Below are 17,867 nucleotides of genomic sequence, written 5' to 3'. Positions count from 1 at the left end.
ATGGATTTCTTGTCACAGTAAAACAGAAAAGAGGTCTTATAGAGAAACTGCCAATGTTTGGTCATTCAGATAATCAGCACTCTAAGCATCATTGGGCAAAATGATGGAATGTATTTTTACAGTTAGCATTCATGCAAGTATATTTCTTATTTTTGTTTATTAAAGAAAAAACTAAATAGTTTGATGAAGCTACGGCATTTTAGAGTTTTTTAAAGGACTTATTCATATAAAATATAACTTATGTTATCTTTTTTAATAGGGACTTCCAAGTGTCTCACATTGCTTTGATTCAGGTGGTACCATTTTAGTATAATTCATTCCCTGTTGCATATACAAGAATATACTCCTAGTAACAAATGATATATAGCATATGGAACAGTGTGGAAAGATGTAGAATAGCCATAGGATAGTTGTTGGAATGCTTATCAATACCTCTATGATGTGTATGTTATAATTCAATTTTAACAAACTAGCAAAAATGAAGGTTGTAGTTATAGGGAGATAATTTACATTATTCATGAAGAAGTTATGAAATCATAGTAAGTAGTGTGGTCTTTATTGGATTAGTAAACTTTAGCCATCAGACAACCTGTGTGACAAATAATGCAAATAGGAATGACAAACAGAAAAGGGATAAAATAGATTCAGCACTGATTCAATCAACAGATATTGATAGAAACCATGTTAAAATTTTAAAACACATGATTACAATCATCATACATAAGTTATATGTATTTTTAAAAATTACATGTTTCATAATTTCTTCTTAGTGATTGAAGGATTGTATTGTATGTTTTGCTTATAAGATAATATAATATGTTATAAAATAATATGTACATAGAAAAAATGAGGATGTGAGCAGAATAAGCCCATGTTGGGATATGGATTATTGAAGGAGACTTATGCTGGTGCAAGGGGCTATTACTACATCTTCTGCATATTCATATAAACCAACACATAAGTCTTTATTTCTTGGACATAAATGTAATCCCCTTTACCAACATTCATTTTGAAGGGCATCGGTTCAGGAAACCTATAAGCTCATAGAACACTAAGTATGTTAATAGCAAGAGAAATGTGGTTTTGAACATGTTTGTGTAATATAAGTTTAGTATAGTCTCCCTGTTATCAAAGTTAGATTTTGGGAATCTGAGGCAGAGCTTGGTTGTTCTTCACTGAATTATTCTTCTTCCTAGATACAACCTTGGGCACATTTCCAAATGACTGAGTCCTAATTCATGTGCACTGTTTCAAGGACTGATACATATAAATTTCTGAGTCCTCCTTCAGTTCTTCCTACATTTGCCAGTTGAATATGGAGAACTCACTGGCCCTAGACAAAAGTTGCAACTACAAAAATGAAGGCCAATTTTCTCGATTACCACATGGAAAAACTTACCTACTGACAGGAATGACCTAAATGATTTTGTTAATTAGAAATAAGTGTTAACCTTTTAGCCACATTAGTAAGGATTATTTGTTATACCAGGTAGTGTTATCCACACTGTTACAAGAATCTGCTAAATAGTAGTCCATTTCTTAAATTCAGATTGAACTGAGATACAGGCACGTTAATTAAACCTATTTTAAGAAGTGTGGTGTAGCATTCAGAGCTGATCACATGAGCTTCCATAGACAAAAGATTAATGACCCTTATTCTCGTTCCAAAGCTCTGTTCCAGTTCTAAGCACACAGATAAGCGCTGAGCCAGATCTTCTACCCTGCAAGGGCTGAGGATGATTGATATGGCTTGCTGTAATGCCTGAAGTGATGACATTTACTGTGTCCTGCAGGCACATTGCATATTATGTAATTATGATAACTGAAGTGTACCAGACCTCGGTAAGCAAGTCTCTGGAATCTGTCCAAACAAATCTAAATCAAGAGTGATTCTAGCTGTATTGCAAAGGACCTTTGACTAGGGTTAATGCAAATGTGAATTAACCCTTTTTTTCTCAGAAGTTATGATCTACAGTGATGGCCTCCACTGACAAGGACACTGCTGTCCATCCCCTTGAAACATGTTTTTCATAAAAGCATTCATCACTTTGCCATGAACTTGACCATCTTTGTTTTCTTATATAAGTTTCAGGTAAGTAAGCTTTGATTTCAGGTGATGTCAGTACCTGGTCTTTCCATGAGTTTTAAATTACTATTTAATTTGAAGGAAAAGAAGGCACTCACAGGCATTAGAAGCAAATGGAATTAAAGTTCTTTGTAAATAATTAACAAAGTTATTTGGTTTATATTTTAATGAGTGTCTAAAGTGCTATGATAATGAAGAGTGGTGAATTTAAAATTTCTGGTGTTTGTTAATATTATTAACAAGCAAAATAAATTCTTTAGAAAACTGATGTCAATAATGTGGATAATGAAAAGTGGTGAAATGGTTACTAATGTGTCAGATCTTGTTACTATGGAAAGGGAGTCATTTGCTTTAGAACACATAAATTTATTTTCTACTCCTCATTTTAAAAGTCTCTTGTCAAGGTATAAATGCCTTTGCCTATTTCTCAGAAGTTTATTTTTATATAATATGTTTTTAACATTCTCATAATTTATTTGAAAGAGTAGCTGGTTGACACTGGGTGCAAAATATTCTTGCAATTTTAACTTGTCTATTTTTTCCCCATTGGAATGAGAAGAATAAGGTTAAAACACACACATACTGAAAAAACTTTAAACAAACAGCAGCAAAAACAACAACTATAATTAATTATGGGACACAATCTCTAAATGGTACTCCATATAGATTTTCCACATGCTATGCAGATTTTTATGCAATAGTAAATCCATTAAAAATCACCTTGGAATATAAGCAAACAAAATAGAAACTAAATGAGATAGTCACAGAGAACATCAAAAATAGTAATTTAAGTTACCATTAAATACAATTTTGTTCAGTATATTTTTAGTTCATTGAGATCTCTTTAGAATTGACTTCAGTTTATATATGCATTTGTATGTAGGAGTGAGGTATAAAATTAATTATCCCAAACAAAAGACATTCACTCCTTTAATATTTTTTTCATGTTAACATGAACATCTGTTATCTTCATTACTGATACTGCATTCAAAAAACACCACAATTACAGACCATTAACTCTATGCCTTATAATCAGCAAATTTTCACAGGTCTTATATATACAGCTGTAATATATTTGTATTTCTCTCACACTTTCATTAACAAAGTGTCAAAAGAATTTTTTAAATTTTATTTCTATTTATTTTAGTTTCCACAATCTACCTGTTAAACTACATTTTTTTTAGTCTACATTGGCTTTTCCTCTCATCTTCCTATTTTTTGAAATTAAATAAAAAACACTGTTAAGAAACAGGAAATTCAGTTTTGTACCTTTTTTCTATAAGAAACAAACAAAATTATTCATGCAGGTTGAATCACTCTGAAAGACAAAGGACCTGAGGCTTCTATTTTGTATTTATAGAGCACATGAGTAAAGAATAGTTCTGTCCTAAGGTATTGAATGCTCATTACACTAAGAAGACCAGTACACACACACACACACACACACACACACACACACACACACACATGTCTTATTGATTGGTTTACTAAAATCCAGCTTCCTTCAAACTAATACTTTGTGGATGTACAATTTCATATTTACTTTTTGTAGTAATGTCTTAAGTGTGGTGTTACAATTGTAATAAAAGATAGTTTTACTCTATTTGAATGTATTTGTATGTTGGTATAGCTGCTCATGAAAAGCACTCTCAGGCATGAAGATAAATTGTAAGCAGGTTGTCATATAACTATTTTAAACTTTCTGAAGTTAGGGACTTGTGTTCTTGAATAAGTTCATTCTCTTTTATTAGTTGACCTTTAAGAACCCCCAAAAAACTTTATTGGTGCATTGAGTAAAGCAGATAAGGGAAATATAAAGTTTATGGTTTGGATAGCTCACGTGTAAGACAATGTGAAAATTTTCAGAGGTGAAATGATTTAATTGAGAGGTATAACCTAATTGGTAGATTAATTCACCAATGAGAATTAATTGGGTGGTGACTGCAGGAAGATAGGGTGTGACTGGAAAAATTAGGTCCCTGGGGCATCCCTTGGGGGTTCATGTTTTGTCCCTGGTAAGCAGAGATTTCTGTTTGTTGGTCCCATTCCCTAAGCAGCTTTTCTCCACCATGGCCTTTCATCATGGTGTTCTTTCTCATCTGAGACCCAGAGCTATCTAATCAGGACCATGGACTGAGCCTCTGAAACTCTTACCCAAAATAGTTTTTCTTTTCTACTTTTTTCATGTCAGGTCATTTGTTCACAGCAACATTAAAGCTGACTAAAACAATAGATGACTTTTGTTCGATGCTAAGGAAAACCTCTCAGATAGGTGTCTGACTTCTTTTCTTTTTCCTCCTCAAACTATTTCACATAAAGCAGCCACTGTGATCATTTACAAACACATATTTTACAATGTAAACCCTGACAGACTTCTGTAGGTTCTTAGTTTTAAGCAAAATCTGCTAGCCCCTGAGAGAACAGGATAACCTTGAAATATTGTAGGTAGTCAGATACTTTTAACAGAAATGAGGTAGGATAGAGGATACAAAGATGGGTAAAAAGGAGAGAATATAAATAAGGAAAGATACTACTACTCCAGGCCAATAACTTCCCAATTTTTGACAAATCCTTCAATCTTGGAGTTAGTGTATATTAGCTCATTTCTGAAAATTGCTTTATTTGCTTTATTTTGATTGAAGCTTATATACAATGTTTTCCTACACATTATATCATCTGACTATTTGAAACAAATGAAATATATTTTAAGAAACTTATAGGCCTATTCCACAAGTTATATAGATAGAATAGACAATGTCACCTTGAGGAACCTGGAGAGAACAAAATCACCACAAATGAATTTCTTGCAATCTGTGATAAAAGAACTGAGTTGATCAAGCAGAAATACTTCCCAAGCATCTTCCCATGCCCAGCCCTCACAAAGTTCCCATTAAAAGAAGAACCCAAGACCCAGGAGGGCACATCTGGCTCTCAAGATTGCCCCCATTATTCTCTCAGAATTCACATCTTCACATTTCCCCTTCAAATAAAACTGTTCTCTTTGCTAAAACCTGAGGCATCTTTAAATTCTTTTCTGTTAAGAACCATCTGATTAGAGGTTGCCTTGACCTCTGGAAAAGCCTTCTTGTGCTTCTTTATGGTGGCAGTTCCAGTTTTTCATAATCAAATTTAAATAACTCTTGTTTAAGTATTGATATTATCCTATCAATTTTTCCATTTCAAAAGGATCTTTCACCAACACTGTTTCTTTTTTTCAGAGCAGAAATAACATTCTCAACCATCTTTAACATTCCTTTGGTACTTCATCCTTGGGTACTGAAATCTCCAGGATAAAAAACAAAAAGGCAATTAAAATATTCATTTTCATTTTTAAAAAGTAACTGACACTTATGACTCCATAGCAAAACCTTTTGCAAATGACTATGTTTTTAGGTTATTACAATTTTGCCTTTCAAACATTTGAAGAAATTGAGTTGTCAGGGGCACCTGAGTATAAATGAACTTTTAAGTATATCACTCTATGATTTTTGTTATAATTCTGTAAATGATTCAAATAAATGAGTGATATTGTTATAATAAAATATTTCAACTCCCAATTACTTATTTCTGAGAACAAGATTTCTTGGTGTCTTGATCTATGAAAATATAGGAATGAAGTGCACTCTCCTACATTCTCACAATAAGCAGATTGCACTTTGGGGACTTTGTCTCAAAAGAAAAACAGCTTTAAGGGATGGATTTTCAAAACAGGGTTTCTTAAGTAGTTACATTTAAAAGGTATACAATGTTTATGTTTTGATTTCGAATTTAATAATTTAAAAACACAATTCAGTGCAGGGGATCTAACTCAGTGGCAGAGTGCTTCATACCATGTGTAAAGCACTGGGTTTGTGAAGCTAAGGAGCTCCACAGTAAATTAAAGGCATGTTCTCCATTACTGTCCATCTATAACTATAAACAACAACAAAACTCAATTCAAAGAGAAAAACACCCCATACTGAAAAATCAGTGTTAAAATATTTAGTCCATATAATCTATAAATTATTTTTGTAGTGTTTTTTAACTGAGAATAGAACCCATGTTCTACTCTACCACTGAATTACATCCTCAGAACTTTATTATTATTATTATTACTATTATTTTGAAACAGGGTATTACTGAATAGTGAAGGCTGGTCTCAAACTTGCAATCTTCCTATTTGAGCCTCCTGAGTATTTTGGATTATAAGCATATGCCACTGACCCTGCTAATAAATTCCATTTGTTTATAGGTAAAAAAAAATCTATGCTGAGAAAGTAGAAATGAAATTAAAATAAAAATGCAAGATATTACATATATCTATATATTTTGTACATCTAAATATATATATGTATATCATGTATGCATAATATTGAATACAAATTAGCAGTGATACCTAGATTCTTTTGGAAATACTTCAAGCTACTGTAACAGAATTATTTTCAATTTTCATGATTTTAAATATGTTGGGAATGATATCCATTTGTAACTATTTAAACTCATATGAAAAAAATTAGCTACCACAAGAACATATATGAGGGCTGGGGATGTAGTTCAGTGGTTCAGTGCTTGCATACCATGCATGAAGCCTTGAGTTTAATCCCCAGCATGGGAAAAAAATCTGAAAAGATTGTCTTCTGTTAATTATATATATATTATAAAGTATCATACTGGTGGAGGAGAGTGGTCCTCATCCCCCAATCCTATTCTAAGCCCAGTTTCTCAAGGGAATTTGCATTGTGTATCCTGCCTATGTCCCTATGACATGAATGTGAAGCTTTTAACAAGCTATGTGACCCTAATTCCTGAGTTACATACAACCCAGTGAGATCAGAAAAGACAACACCTAAATTTTGCCATCTCAGTGAGAGTTAAGCTTTGCCACCATTCTAGATATTTTACTTTTTCCTTGGATGATGACAAATAGCTAGAACTGATAGCTACTCCAAACACCATATAAATTTAAAATGAATTAAGGAAGAATTCATAGCAAATCAATGTGTCAAATCCTTTTATATGAAGAAAAGTCATCACTTATTCTGAGAATGTGCACATAATATATATCTGATGGCCTGTATAAAAAGTGAGTATTCTTTATGTCTGCATAATCTGTTTAGTGGATTGCCTGTGACACATATTAAAATTTATTTTAAAAATTACTCAACAATGATATTGTTTGAGGGGATTTTCTGGATTGGTAGGAACATAATTTTAATTTTTTCCCTCAATATATAGGGAATAAGTAGAGATTTTGGGGTAGGTATAAAATGGAGCACAGGTGGATTCAGCAGGGACATAGAGAAATGACTGTCTTATAGCTAGTTAAAGACTTTGATTTATTTGAAACTTACAAGATAATGCCTTGAAAGTGAGAGTTTTGGAAAGGTAATTTTTAACCTCTCTAATCTCAGTCTCTGAATGTCTAAAACATTGAAATATGCTCTGAAAAATGAAAAAGAATGGTCTACATTGCTAAAGCCTGAGGTGAAACTGCTTCCCATCTCCTCAAATCTAGATATGCCACCTTAGATGCAAATTAATAGATCTATATTTCTATCTATCTATATATCTGTCTATCTATCCATCTACCTAATAAATAGGTGAAGAGGGAGGATTTTCATTCAGAGTAGAAATTGTTAAATTATAGGAAAATTGGATAATTTTTAAAGTGAATATGGAATTTGTTTAGAGAATATCAATAATAAATGGCAGACATTGGCATTATCATAACTTCTATAAGAGTTAAAAAAAATCATTGATGGGAAATTCTGTGGCTTGATGTCTAAATACTTCATAATAAGGTTTTCACAAACAAACCCAATAATAATGAAGGTCAGATTGCTAAATAACAAAAAAAATGGTGAAAATATCCCTTTGCTTACACACAGATTAGATGAGGCTGTGTAAGGAAGATCCAAATCAGTAACCATGTAAACACTGTCTTAGACTACCTCTCAAGGGACACTGAGATGAAAAGCAGTGTTTTAACAAGGAATACACACTAGAGAGAGAAGATGGCAATATAATTGATTGAGTCAAGAACTATGGCTGTTTTCTCCAGCTGCTGAAATTGAGAGGTGATATTTACCAAAGAATGAGAAGTGATATTTTCTCCTTGTTCCAAAAAAGGTGATCAGGAATTTGTGTCTTGGACATGGGATCCTGATCTGCATTAGGAAGAGAAAGTCAAAAGACCTTTGCAAACACAATAAAGTGATTTTAAAGCTAAAATTGCTGTAGGAGGAGTTGGCTTAAGAGGTTAATGAGCAGAGGCTGACTTCAAAGGATGGGAAATGGCTGGTCACAGAGGTCTGATTCTTCTTTCACTTTTCTTGCATTCTAAAGGCAGCAAGACCTCTGGAAGGGTTGGCTGTGGAAGGTTTCCAGTTGAAAATTGAATGGTGACATAGTGAGCACTACAAAATTGTTTGATGTTATAGCAATGAAAGGGTATATGCCTTGAATAACAAATCTGCTTTCAAATAGCCCATGAAGGTGGGTGGATGCGGTGTTAATCTCTGGAATAATAGCAACAGATAACAAAGAAAATGCTCTTGCTCAGTTTGTTTTAATTGCAAGGCTTCTGGGATTTTTATAACATAGAAAGGAAAAGAAAGGCTTTAAAATATAGATCTAATTCTTCTTAAAATAATTAAGTACAGACAGAGACAAATCCAATTTTATTGATAAGAATAAGTGATGTACACTTTTTTTTTCACTTGAACATTATGAAGAAAATGCTTAACTCTTAGCATTGACATTGCCAGCTTTTTTGTATACTGGGAATAATGACAAACTTCCTTAGAAATGATGGCTACATCTTGACTTAGTCCATTTCATGTTGCTATAACAGAACACCACAAACTGTATAATTTATAATGAACAGAACTTAGTTTCACAGTTCTGAAAATGAGAAGGAGGTCAAAGATCAAAGGGCTATATCTGGAGAAGGACTTCCTGCTTCATAGAAACAAGTAGAAGGCTTTCCATGGTATGAGAAAGAGGGAAAGGGAATGATAAGGAACCCATTCATTTGAAACCTTACTAATGCATTCATGAGGTCAAATAACTTATGACCTTGATACCTTTTAAAAGTCTAACCTCTTAACACTGGTTCCTTGGAGACTTAAGTTTCCAAAACGTGAATTCTGGGGAACACATTCAAATCATAGCACATAATAATTTCAAGAATCATTCCAAAGCCTGTCAGTGAAACCTTTTAAAAGTTTTTAGTGCTTATATTGCCAACTTTGTATTTTCTTAGAAGAAATATATCCTTTCTGTGATTTGAAGTGCCTTTTTAAACAACTAAGAAGTATTTTCTATAGTTCTATATTTTTAACAATTATCTCATTGAGAACTTTTGAATATAACACACTCTTCCTATGTTTTTTCTTATTTAATGTAGTTGTATAAAAGCAAAATGGTCATTTTTCAGAAAGTTAAAAATTGGGTATTGATTTATGCCACATGTGTGTCTATATTAGATTACGGAGAAAGCAATACAGCATGCTACAGAGAGCATGTACTTTGGATATAAGCAGTACCAGGATTTGGATCCTGATCATATCACTTCTTTTTAACCATTTTCCTCAGATTATTAGGTTAATTGCTATGTACTTGAAACTTCACATTTCTAAGGGATAAATAAATATGAACAAATTGAATATTAGATAAAGTTATATGTATGTATATTCTGGTAAAGGTCATCTGATGGGTGAAATTTCAATCCCCAGCACATATGTAGGAAAGTATTAAAAAGTGGATAACTTTATAATAGTAATAGAAAATAAATTCTCCCAAATTATGAGACATAACACTATGGAAAATAGCTTAGAATATCCCCAAAGTTCTCAGCCTCTTTTCCCTGTATATTTCTTTGTCTCTTATAAATAACTAAACTGGTTCTCTTTGGATTTTTTAAGCTTAACATTTTGATATTCCTTATCACAGAAACTAATGTATTTTCAACCACACAAAATATATTTTTGTGAGAATTCCATGAAAACACAGATTGATCTGATTTCTGATTGTTTTTTATGATCTAGGTCTCCTTCATATATTAGGAATTATATTTACAAAACATTTTGGGGTGTTGTATTTCTTTACTTGTTGAGTTTGTGTAGATTAAATGAATAAGCATTGGAAATAAGTAGAATGATACAACAGAAATGGTACTGCTATATTACACTGAACTTGTTTTAGTTGCAACCTTTAAAATAAGAAAACCATCCCCCACTTATATTGAATGTTCCCTTCAATTTTTTTTTCTTTCTTTCTTTCTTTTTTTTTTTTTTTTTGTGTGTGTGGGGGGGGGCGGGGTGTAGGGATTGAAACCAGAGTGTTACATACACTAGGGAAATGCTCTAATATTTAGCTACACCCTCACCCTCTACCCTGAAATTTTTAATATTTGCTTCTTTTTTAGTCAACTGATTAAAAGAATAGTTGTTAGTCTGGAACATCAACATGCTTACTGCTCTATATTTGCAATTTGTCCTCCTTGGGGAACAGGAAATTTTCAAATTGCATAGAACACATTTGAATTTTCTAGTATCCCTTGAACCTGATGACCCTTTTCAATGGGAAACTGTCAATGCTTTTGCAGATGCAACATAAGGGTCACTCCAAACTGGGATAGACACTGATGTATTATTGCTAAGATGTGATCCGAAATGTTAAATTTTAATCAACATTAAAACAAAGTTATTAGTATTGCAGATTGCATAATTCTAAAAGAATAAATGACATTTTAGATACCTAGATACATAGTTACAATCTATGTATAATCTATAAATTAGCATATGTTTAATTTAAAAATTAAGTTGTTAATGTGCTTGTCATTACATTGTGCTTATTATGTTTCGGAAGTCATCATGGTAAACATTGCTGTTATCATTTACATATTCCTTCCTGAAACACATACAATGCACACCTATACATTTTCCTTAAAAGAATTTTGTCCTCAAATTGGTATAATCAATTTTATTGTATTTTCAAAAAGTTTTGTGTTTGAATAGATGGAGTAGATAATTTTTAATTTTTTGGTGGATGGTTGTTCTTCCATTGATGCACAAAATATCCAGGGTAGAGGTATTTTGGGATTTTTCTATTTCTTGGTAATAGCCATGAGATCATTGTCAAAGTGAAAACATCTGCATTAAGCATCTATATAATTTACTAAATGTTGTTTAAACAACAAATATTCTTCTCCTACTTGGCCATTGTTTCTCTTATAAAATTTAAAATTTATCTTTAAAATGAAATAAAAAGCTACATAGCCTTAATTTATATACAGCTATTTAAAATATACATAATCACATACTTCCCTGTGGTTTGAAAAATGCATTTTTAAAAGCTTCTATTTATGCAATTAACCCTATGAATTCCTTTGGTTGGCCATATGGGTTCCACATTGTGAATGTTTTTAAGGATATATGTGTAGTATATGCAAAATTTCAAGGCCATTTAAATGAACATAGAGGAAAAAAATGGTAATAAAATGTAGTTATCTCTTTTGAAGAATGAAATCAATTTTTATTTGGTAAAATTAATTATATTTTGAGTTAATTCTGTGACACAACCAGGAAATAAAGCTCAATTTTTCCAAGGGAATGTATTTTTCATACCAATTCAAATACATCAACTATTCAAACCAGTTTTAATATTATATATTTAATGTTTTCACATGTCATTAGAAACTAGTTTTTAGTTAAAGATAAAATGAAGTAAGAGAAAATACAGTGTCTGAATTATTAAATTGAGAAAGCTTAAAGTAAAGTGAGGTTATGTTTAACTTACAAATTCACAGTTAAATTAAGTTCCATAGAGTCACATCATATATATGGGACCTTACTTCTAAATTAAGCTAGTAAATAAACAATTTATTTGATAAAATACATATTAGAATCATCTTTTTTTTTTCATCTGTGACTAAAAGATTCAAGTAGATCAATTGTCGAGAGGGAAAATTTTATTTGAGGGCTCATTGTTTCAGAGATTTTAGTCCATAGAAGGCCAGCTCCACTCCTCAGGGCTTGAGGTGAGGCAGAACATTATGGCAGAAGAGGGTGGTAGAGGGAAGCAGCTCACATGATAATCAAGAAGCAGAAAGGGAAGTCTCCACTTGCCAGATTTCAATATATACCCCAAACCACACCCAAATTCCCATCCCATTCATCCACACCCTACCAATACCATTACCACTCAGTTGATCCCTATTAGGGGATTAATTAACTGATTGGGTCAAGACTTTTACATCTCAATCATTTCTCCTCTGAATCTCCTTTCATTGTCTCACACCTATGCTTTCTGGGGGACACCTCACACCCAAACCAAAACAAGTCATTCTTTAAAATCTCTATAAAATATGCTGTATAATAAATTATATGACCTGCATTTGAAAGTGATCATCAGCTGCTAATGCCCTGGTCATTGATAGTGCAGGGAAAGGAATGGCTGGAAGACATTGTCCCCATGTTTGGAAGGTCTACCCATCCCTTCCAAACCCTGTAGCTTTCCCACATTCTGATTAAGAAAAAAAATAAGGGTTGGGGATGTGGCTCAAGCGGTAGCGTGCTCGCCTGGCATGCGTGCAGCCCAGGTTCGATCCTCAGTACCACGTACAAAGATGTTGTATCTGTCGATAACTAAAAAATAAATATTAAAAATTCTCTCTCTCTCTCTCTCTCTCTCTCTCTCTCTCTCTCTCTCTCCTCTCTCACTCTCTCTTTAAAAAAAAGAAAATGAAATAAATTGATATACTGTTCTTAGGAAATCTTATATTTATTTTCTTCCTATACTAGAATACTTTTGTTTTATTTTTTAGATAATAATTACTTAAGAAGTTGTTTTGATTTTAGAATCATGTTGCACTAACTGTTCTTCAAGGTTAGAGTTGACTGAGATATATGAGATACAAACAAAAGTCAGATTTGATTCTACAACAACAGAGAAAACTTCAGGTTACCATTTAATCTGTTTTATTTATTCTTGGGAAAATACAAAATTTTCATGACTTTAAACTACTTATTCCTTCTTCCCCTCCTCCTGTCATTCATTCATTCTTTATTTCTCTTGTTTTGTTTTGAGTGACTTTCATTGCATCTTTGCTAACTTAAATATATATATATATAAATGAGAACTCGTTACATAGTGCACTATATTATTCTATTTATAAATCTCATAATTGGATATATATATATATAAATAAAATAAGGATATTGAACACATTATCAATTAGTATTAATAGGGTATTTATTTAACACAATTTATTTTAAGTAGGATTTATAAATATTTAAAATTTTTGCATTATTTCATAATATATTCTTTTATGTATAAAGATGGCTTAGATAAAAATACCCTTAGTCCAAATAGGTTCACAATTGAGGTTTTATTTGTAAATAAAATACATTATATAAGTTTTGTTGAAACAGTTTTCTGTTGAGAAACATTTTAGAGTGAATCTGCATAATGTGTACTGATTGTTTCACACTCCATCATACCTTCTATGTGATATAAATTACCTTCTTAATTCATCACTGTTATTTCTTTTTGGAAAAATATCTCATTACTTCTATTATTTTTCTTTGTAACTTAAAATAACATTCTTATAAATGAGTATTTCATTTTAATACCATGCTGTGATGCTTTCCACTTGTGCTATTTCATTTTAATTATAAAATTAACTCTGCTAAAGTAAACCTATAGGAGCACAGATTCAGAGGATTTTAGTATCATTCATTTTTTTTAACACCAAATCTTTCTTACTTTTGGTTTCAGCAATAAATGAGACTATAATATAATAGTATATATTTTCTCATTATATTTTGCTTTCAAAATGCCTCTTTATTGTGTTATAAATGTCAAATGTTATATTTATCTACATGTTTAGGATCATACATCTGATAGAATTCAAGAATACTAATGATGTCTAGTGACATTTAATAGATATAACTAGTGTATTTTCAGAAACTACCAAAAGACCAATATGATCATATTGGATGCTGTATTTCATAAAATAAAATATTGGCTATGAGTTTTTCTGAATAGTACTAAGATGTAAATAATATTTAAGGTACTTGACAAAAAGATATTTATATAATCTTCAATATATATCAAATTATTTTAAACAATTATAAACCAATTCAATTTGCTTAACAATTAGTCTGCATAGAAAATGTATATATAAACATGATTTTTAAATGAAATCAATGATAAAATAAAAATCATAACTAAAATTATATGCAAAATGTGATTATTGTGGAACCAAAAACCTATATACCTATTGTTATCCATGTTTGAAAGTGCAATAAAAAAACAATCAAATAAAAAAAAATCACCCCTCTTACACACAGGAAAATCCCAAACAGATTAACTTTATTTGAATTTATGAAAAGTTAAGGCACTTGTAATCAATGATTAATAAACAACATTTACTAATTATTTTCAATCAGTATTTTCAAACTATATTCTGTATTTAAATGCCTCTTATATTTCTTTTTTGTTTATATTAGGATGTTTGAAAAACCTAAATAATATTTTAAAGTAAAATTTAAACCTTTGACCATCATTTATAGCTATTTTTTATTAAGTTGATAAAAATTCTTGCAGAATTCTTTTAATAAAACCAGGTAAATCATTGCTTAATATATTTTGTCCAACAGATTTTCAGAGCACTGATTTGAAAGAGGAAGGGTCAATATGAATCTAATAACTCAACTTTAGGATGAGATCTAGAAAATGAAATCAAATCCTAGTCTAAAAATTCTTTCCATTATTCTTCAGTGTTCCAATGCTTGATTAGCTCCTGAGGGCAAGTCACACAAACACTACCTGGATTCCCACAAATGCATATTGCTATTGTATATTTGAACATCTACAGAAATATCTGGGGTACCAGGTATTTCTCAGAGAAGCAGAATTAGGTAGAATGGCAGAAACTTTGGAAATGCAACAAATGTCACAGAAAGAAATCATTTCTTATCAGATAAATAATGATATGGATTGTGCAGTCAATTTTCTAAGCAAAAGGCTGATTTTGTTACATAATTCTCATCTGAGGCTTTGTTAAATGGAGGGACTGTTTTCTTTGCCACCTTCTCTATTCTCTGGATGTTAATCTTAAACCTCATTTTACACAATCCATAGTAAGTCTTCGGAAACAAGATGACTAATACTAAAGACTGTGAAGGGAAGATTTCCCTTTTAACCAGAGGAAGCATGTTTATACTGGAATAGTCCCTCAAATCTGACTCTTGATGAATTTGGGCATGAGTAAATAGTGCCTTCTGTTGTCCAAAATTTCCTGACTTATGTAGAATATATGTGCTAAGGGATGATGATTTAAATGTGCAGAAAAAGGCTATTACTATTATGAATTCCATTAAGACAGGATACTTTGAATTCCAAGTCTGCCATAATCTTTGCTTTCAACTATTGGAAAATACCTAACTGCTCTAAACAAGTTGTTTCATCTTTAAACGCATGATTCCTCTCTGAAGAGCAATTTTAATCATTTAGGATTATTTCCAAGTAGAAGTTAATATTTGTATTATAAAGAAAATTCATTTACCTCAAATGATGAACTAGCTATGTGATTTTTTTAAAGTGCTTTCAGTATACTGTAATATCTGAACTATCTTATAAGAGTGTTTAAGGTTTGACAGTATGTTGCTTTGTATCTGGATACATTATTCTTTTCTCATTCTTTATTTCCTGTTACTGTATCATGTTCTTCCAGCATTAAAATCAAAGGAGTTTTCCTAGCAAAAAAAGTGTTATCTTCAAGGGCTTGTTTTCAATCCTGGGGAATAATGCAGGTAAAATGGTTAGTAAGAGTCAAGTTTTTCAGGTCACTTGCACATTTTCTTACCTCATAATCATCAATAACTTAATAAAATTTTTCTTCTCCTTCCTCATTCATTTTTAATTGTCCCCACCCCAAAGCAAAGGACAACAATAAGACAATCCTTTCAAACAAGAAAACAACTTCTAAAAATCTAGGTTAGTTTGAGAATGTGTTTTTCAAACACTGGCACAACAATTTAGTAAGACACTCATGCCAGCTAATTCAACCTTTTATCTGAAGATTGAGTACTATAAGGACTGCTTCCAGCACCTGTGGCAGATTGTCAGTGGAGGAGAAACTGTCCCAGTCAGCATCTCTCCATTTTTAAATCCCCACATACAAGGCACAGATGGCAGTGGGAGTGACACTCAAAGTAGCAAGGGCTCTGAAAACAGACCTCAGTTGACCAGAGATTGTTATTAAAGATACGCTTGCCTTGTTTGTAAAAGAGCCAAAATTCAAACTCTATCATGGATAGTCAGGACACAGAGTAAAAAAGAGTATAAAGTCTAAAATGTGCACTGGGAAAAAAGGTGTTATAGACACAATTATCTTATTAATACACAATACCAAGATGCTTTAATAGTTTAATATTTTAATCTCTATTGTAACATATAGAAAATTTACCTTGAGTAATATAAAGAAATGCTGATTCTTAAGAATCTCCTCCCTTCTTTGAATCTGGTTTCAAGAATCCTTGCAGGTAAAAGGGAAATAGAAGTTTTTCCATATCACCCACCTCCAAACTTCTTTTTTATCAATTGAAGATCACACAGAATGGAGTAATTATGTAAGCATATTGTATTTATTCTGCCAAGAATTGTTAGAATTGGCTACTGACATTTAAAATCTAGGAAATGTCTACCTGAAAATGCATTTGTGATAATTGTATTCCATTTGGCATTAACCTGCTTGCTGGCTGGCTGTGACCCCATTGGAGGTGCATTCCTTCTGCAGTTTTCCATGACATTAGACCCTTTCTGTTGTCCTACACCTGGGCTGCATCACTCATGAGTGTCACCTGCTTGGACTCTAGTAGAATTCATCTAAAACACAGAACTCTCCAACCTTGACATGTTTCAGATCATCTGGAATGTTTTGAAACAGGTTGCTCTGACAGATCCTGTTTCCCATGCACACATTTCATTTGGGGGCTCAAATACTTGAATTTCTAAAAAGGTACTAGCTTTTCTTCTTTCTTTCCCTCTCTTTGTTTCTATTACATATCTCCAAAATTAGATGATGGCATTTTTAGTTGATCTTCCTTAATCGCAAATAAGTACAGCTTAATTATTTATTCATATAGCAAATAGAGTAATATCCTAGACTCTGGAGCTACAGAGCTTGTAACAGAATTCTGGCATCTCTGTTAAAAGTTGCACTATCTTGGGGATGAAATGGTCCTACCTAAAATCATTGTTGTCAAAGTTACACAAGTAGTTGTAGTAAAATCCTTAGAAGCATGCTGTTGTATAGTCAGCATAATAGAAATATATGTATTGATATAGATATTCCATTAATACATACACATCACAATATATTTTAATAGCTTATTACTGTTTTGTAATACCAATATATAACTTTATTTAACTGATTGTTTATATATTGCTGTTTATTTTATTGCTATATTAAAAAAGCAAGTCAACATGATTAGTCTTTTACATCTTACAAAGACAAATATGTCTGTACAATTGTTCTATGATTTTTTTGGGTAAGTCTTAAAAGAAGTAAATATATTTTTCAAAGTATATTTGAATGAACCTAAAACCTCACACAGTCTAAGTAAGTGTTCCACCACTGAGATATACCACCAGCATTTTTTAAAATAATTTTACTTTGAGATAAGTTGTTGCTACATTACACAAGTAGGAATTGACTTTGCAGTTCTCCTTCCCTCAGCCTCATGATTAGCAGAGATTACAGGCATGCACAAAAAATGAGTATGTATATTAT

General features: G+C 31.9%; 1 non-coding gene across 1 annotated transcript; it reads left to right on the top strand.

The window, feature by feature from the left end:
- Window positions 1-12,456: 12,456 nt before the first annotated feature.
- On the top strand, window positions 12,457-12,590 carry LOC143411061 (small nucleolar RNA SNORA71). Its single transcript, XR_013092783.1, has one exon. It is a non-coding gene; the product is annotated as a small nucleolar RNA SNORA71 (small nucleolar RNA).
- The last annotated feature ends 5,277 nt before the right edge of the window (window positions 12,591-17,867 follow it).

Source organism: Callospermophilus lateralis, chromosome 11, assembly GCF_048772815.1.
Source record: "Callospermophilus lateralis isolate mCalLat2 chromosome 11, mCalLat2.hap1, whole genome shotgun sequence".
In the NCBI taxonomy this organism is placed as follows: domain Eukaryota; kingdom Metazoa; phylum Chordata; class Mammalia; order Rodentia; family Sciuridae; genus Callospermophilus; species Callospermophilus lateralis.
The sequence above is the reverse complement of the archived record's forward strand: the minus strand, read 5'-3'. Positions and strand labels throughout refer to the sequence as shown.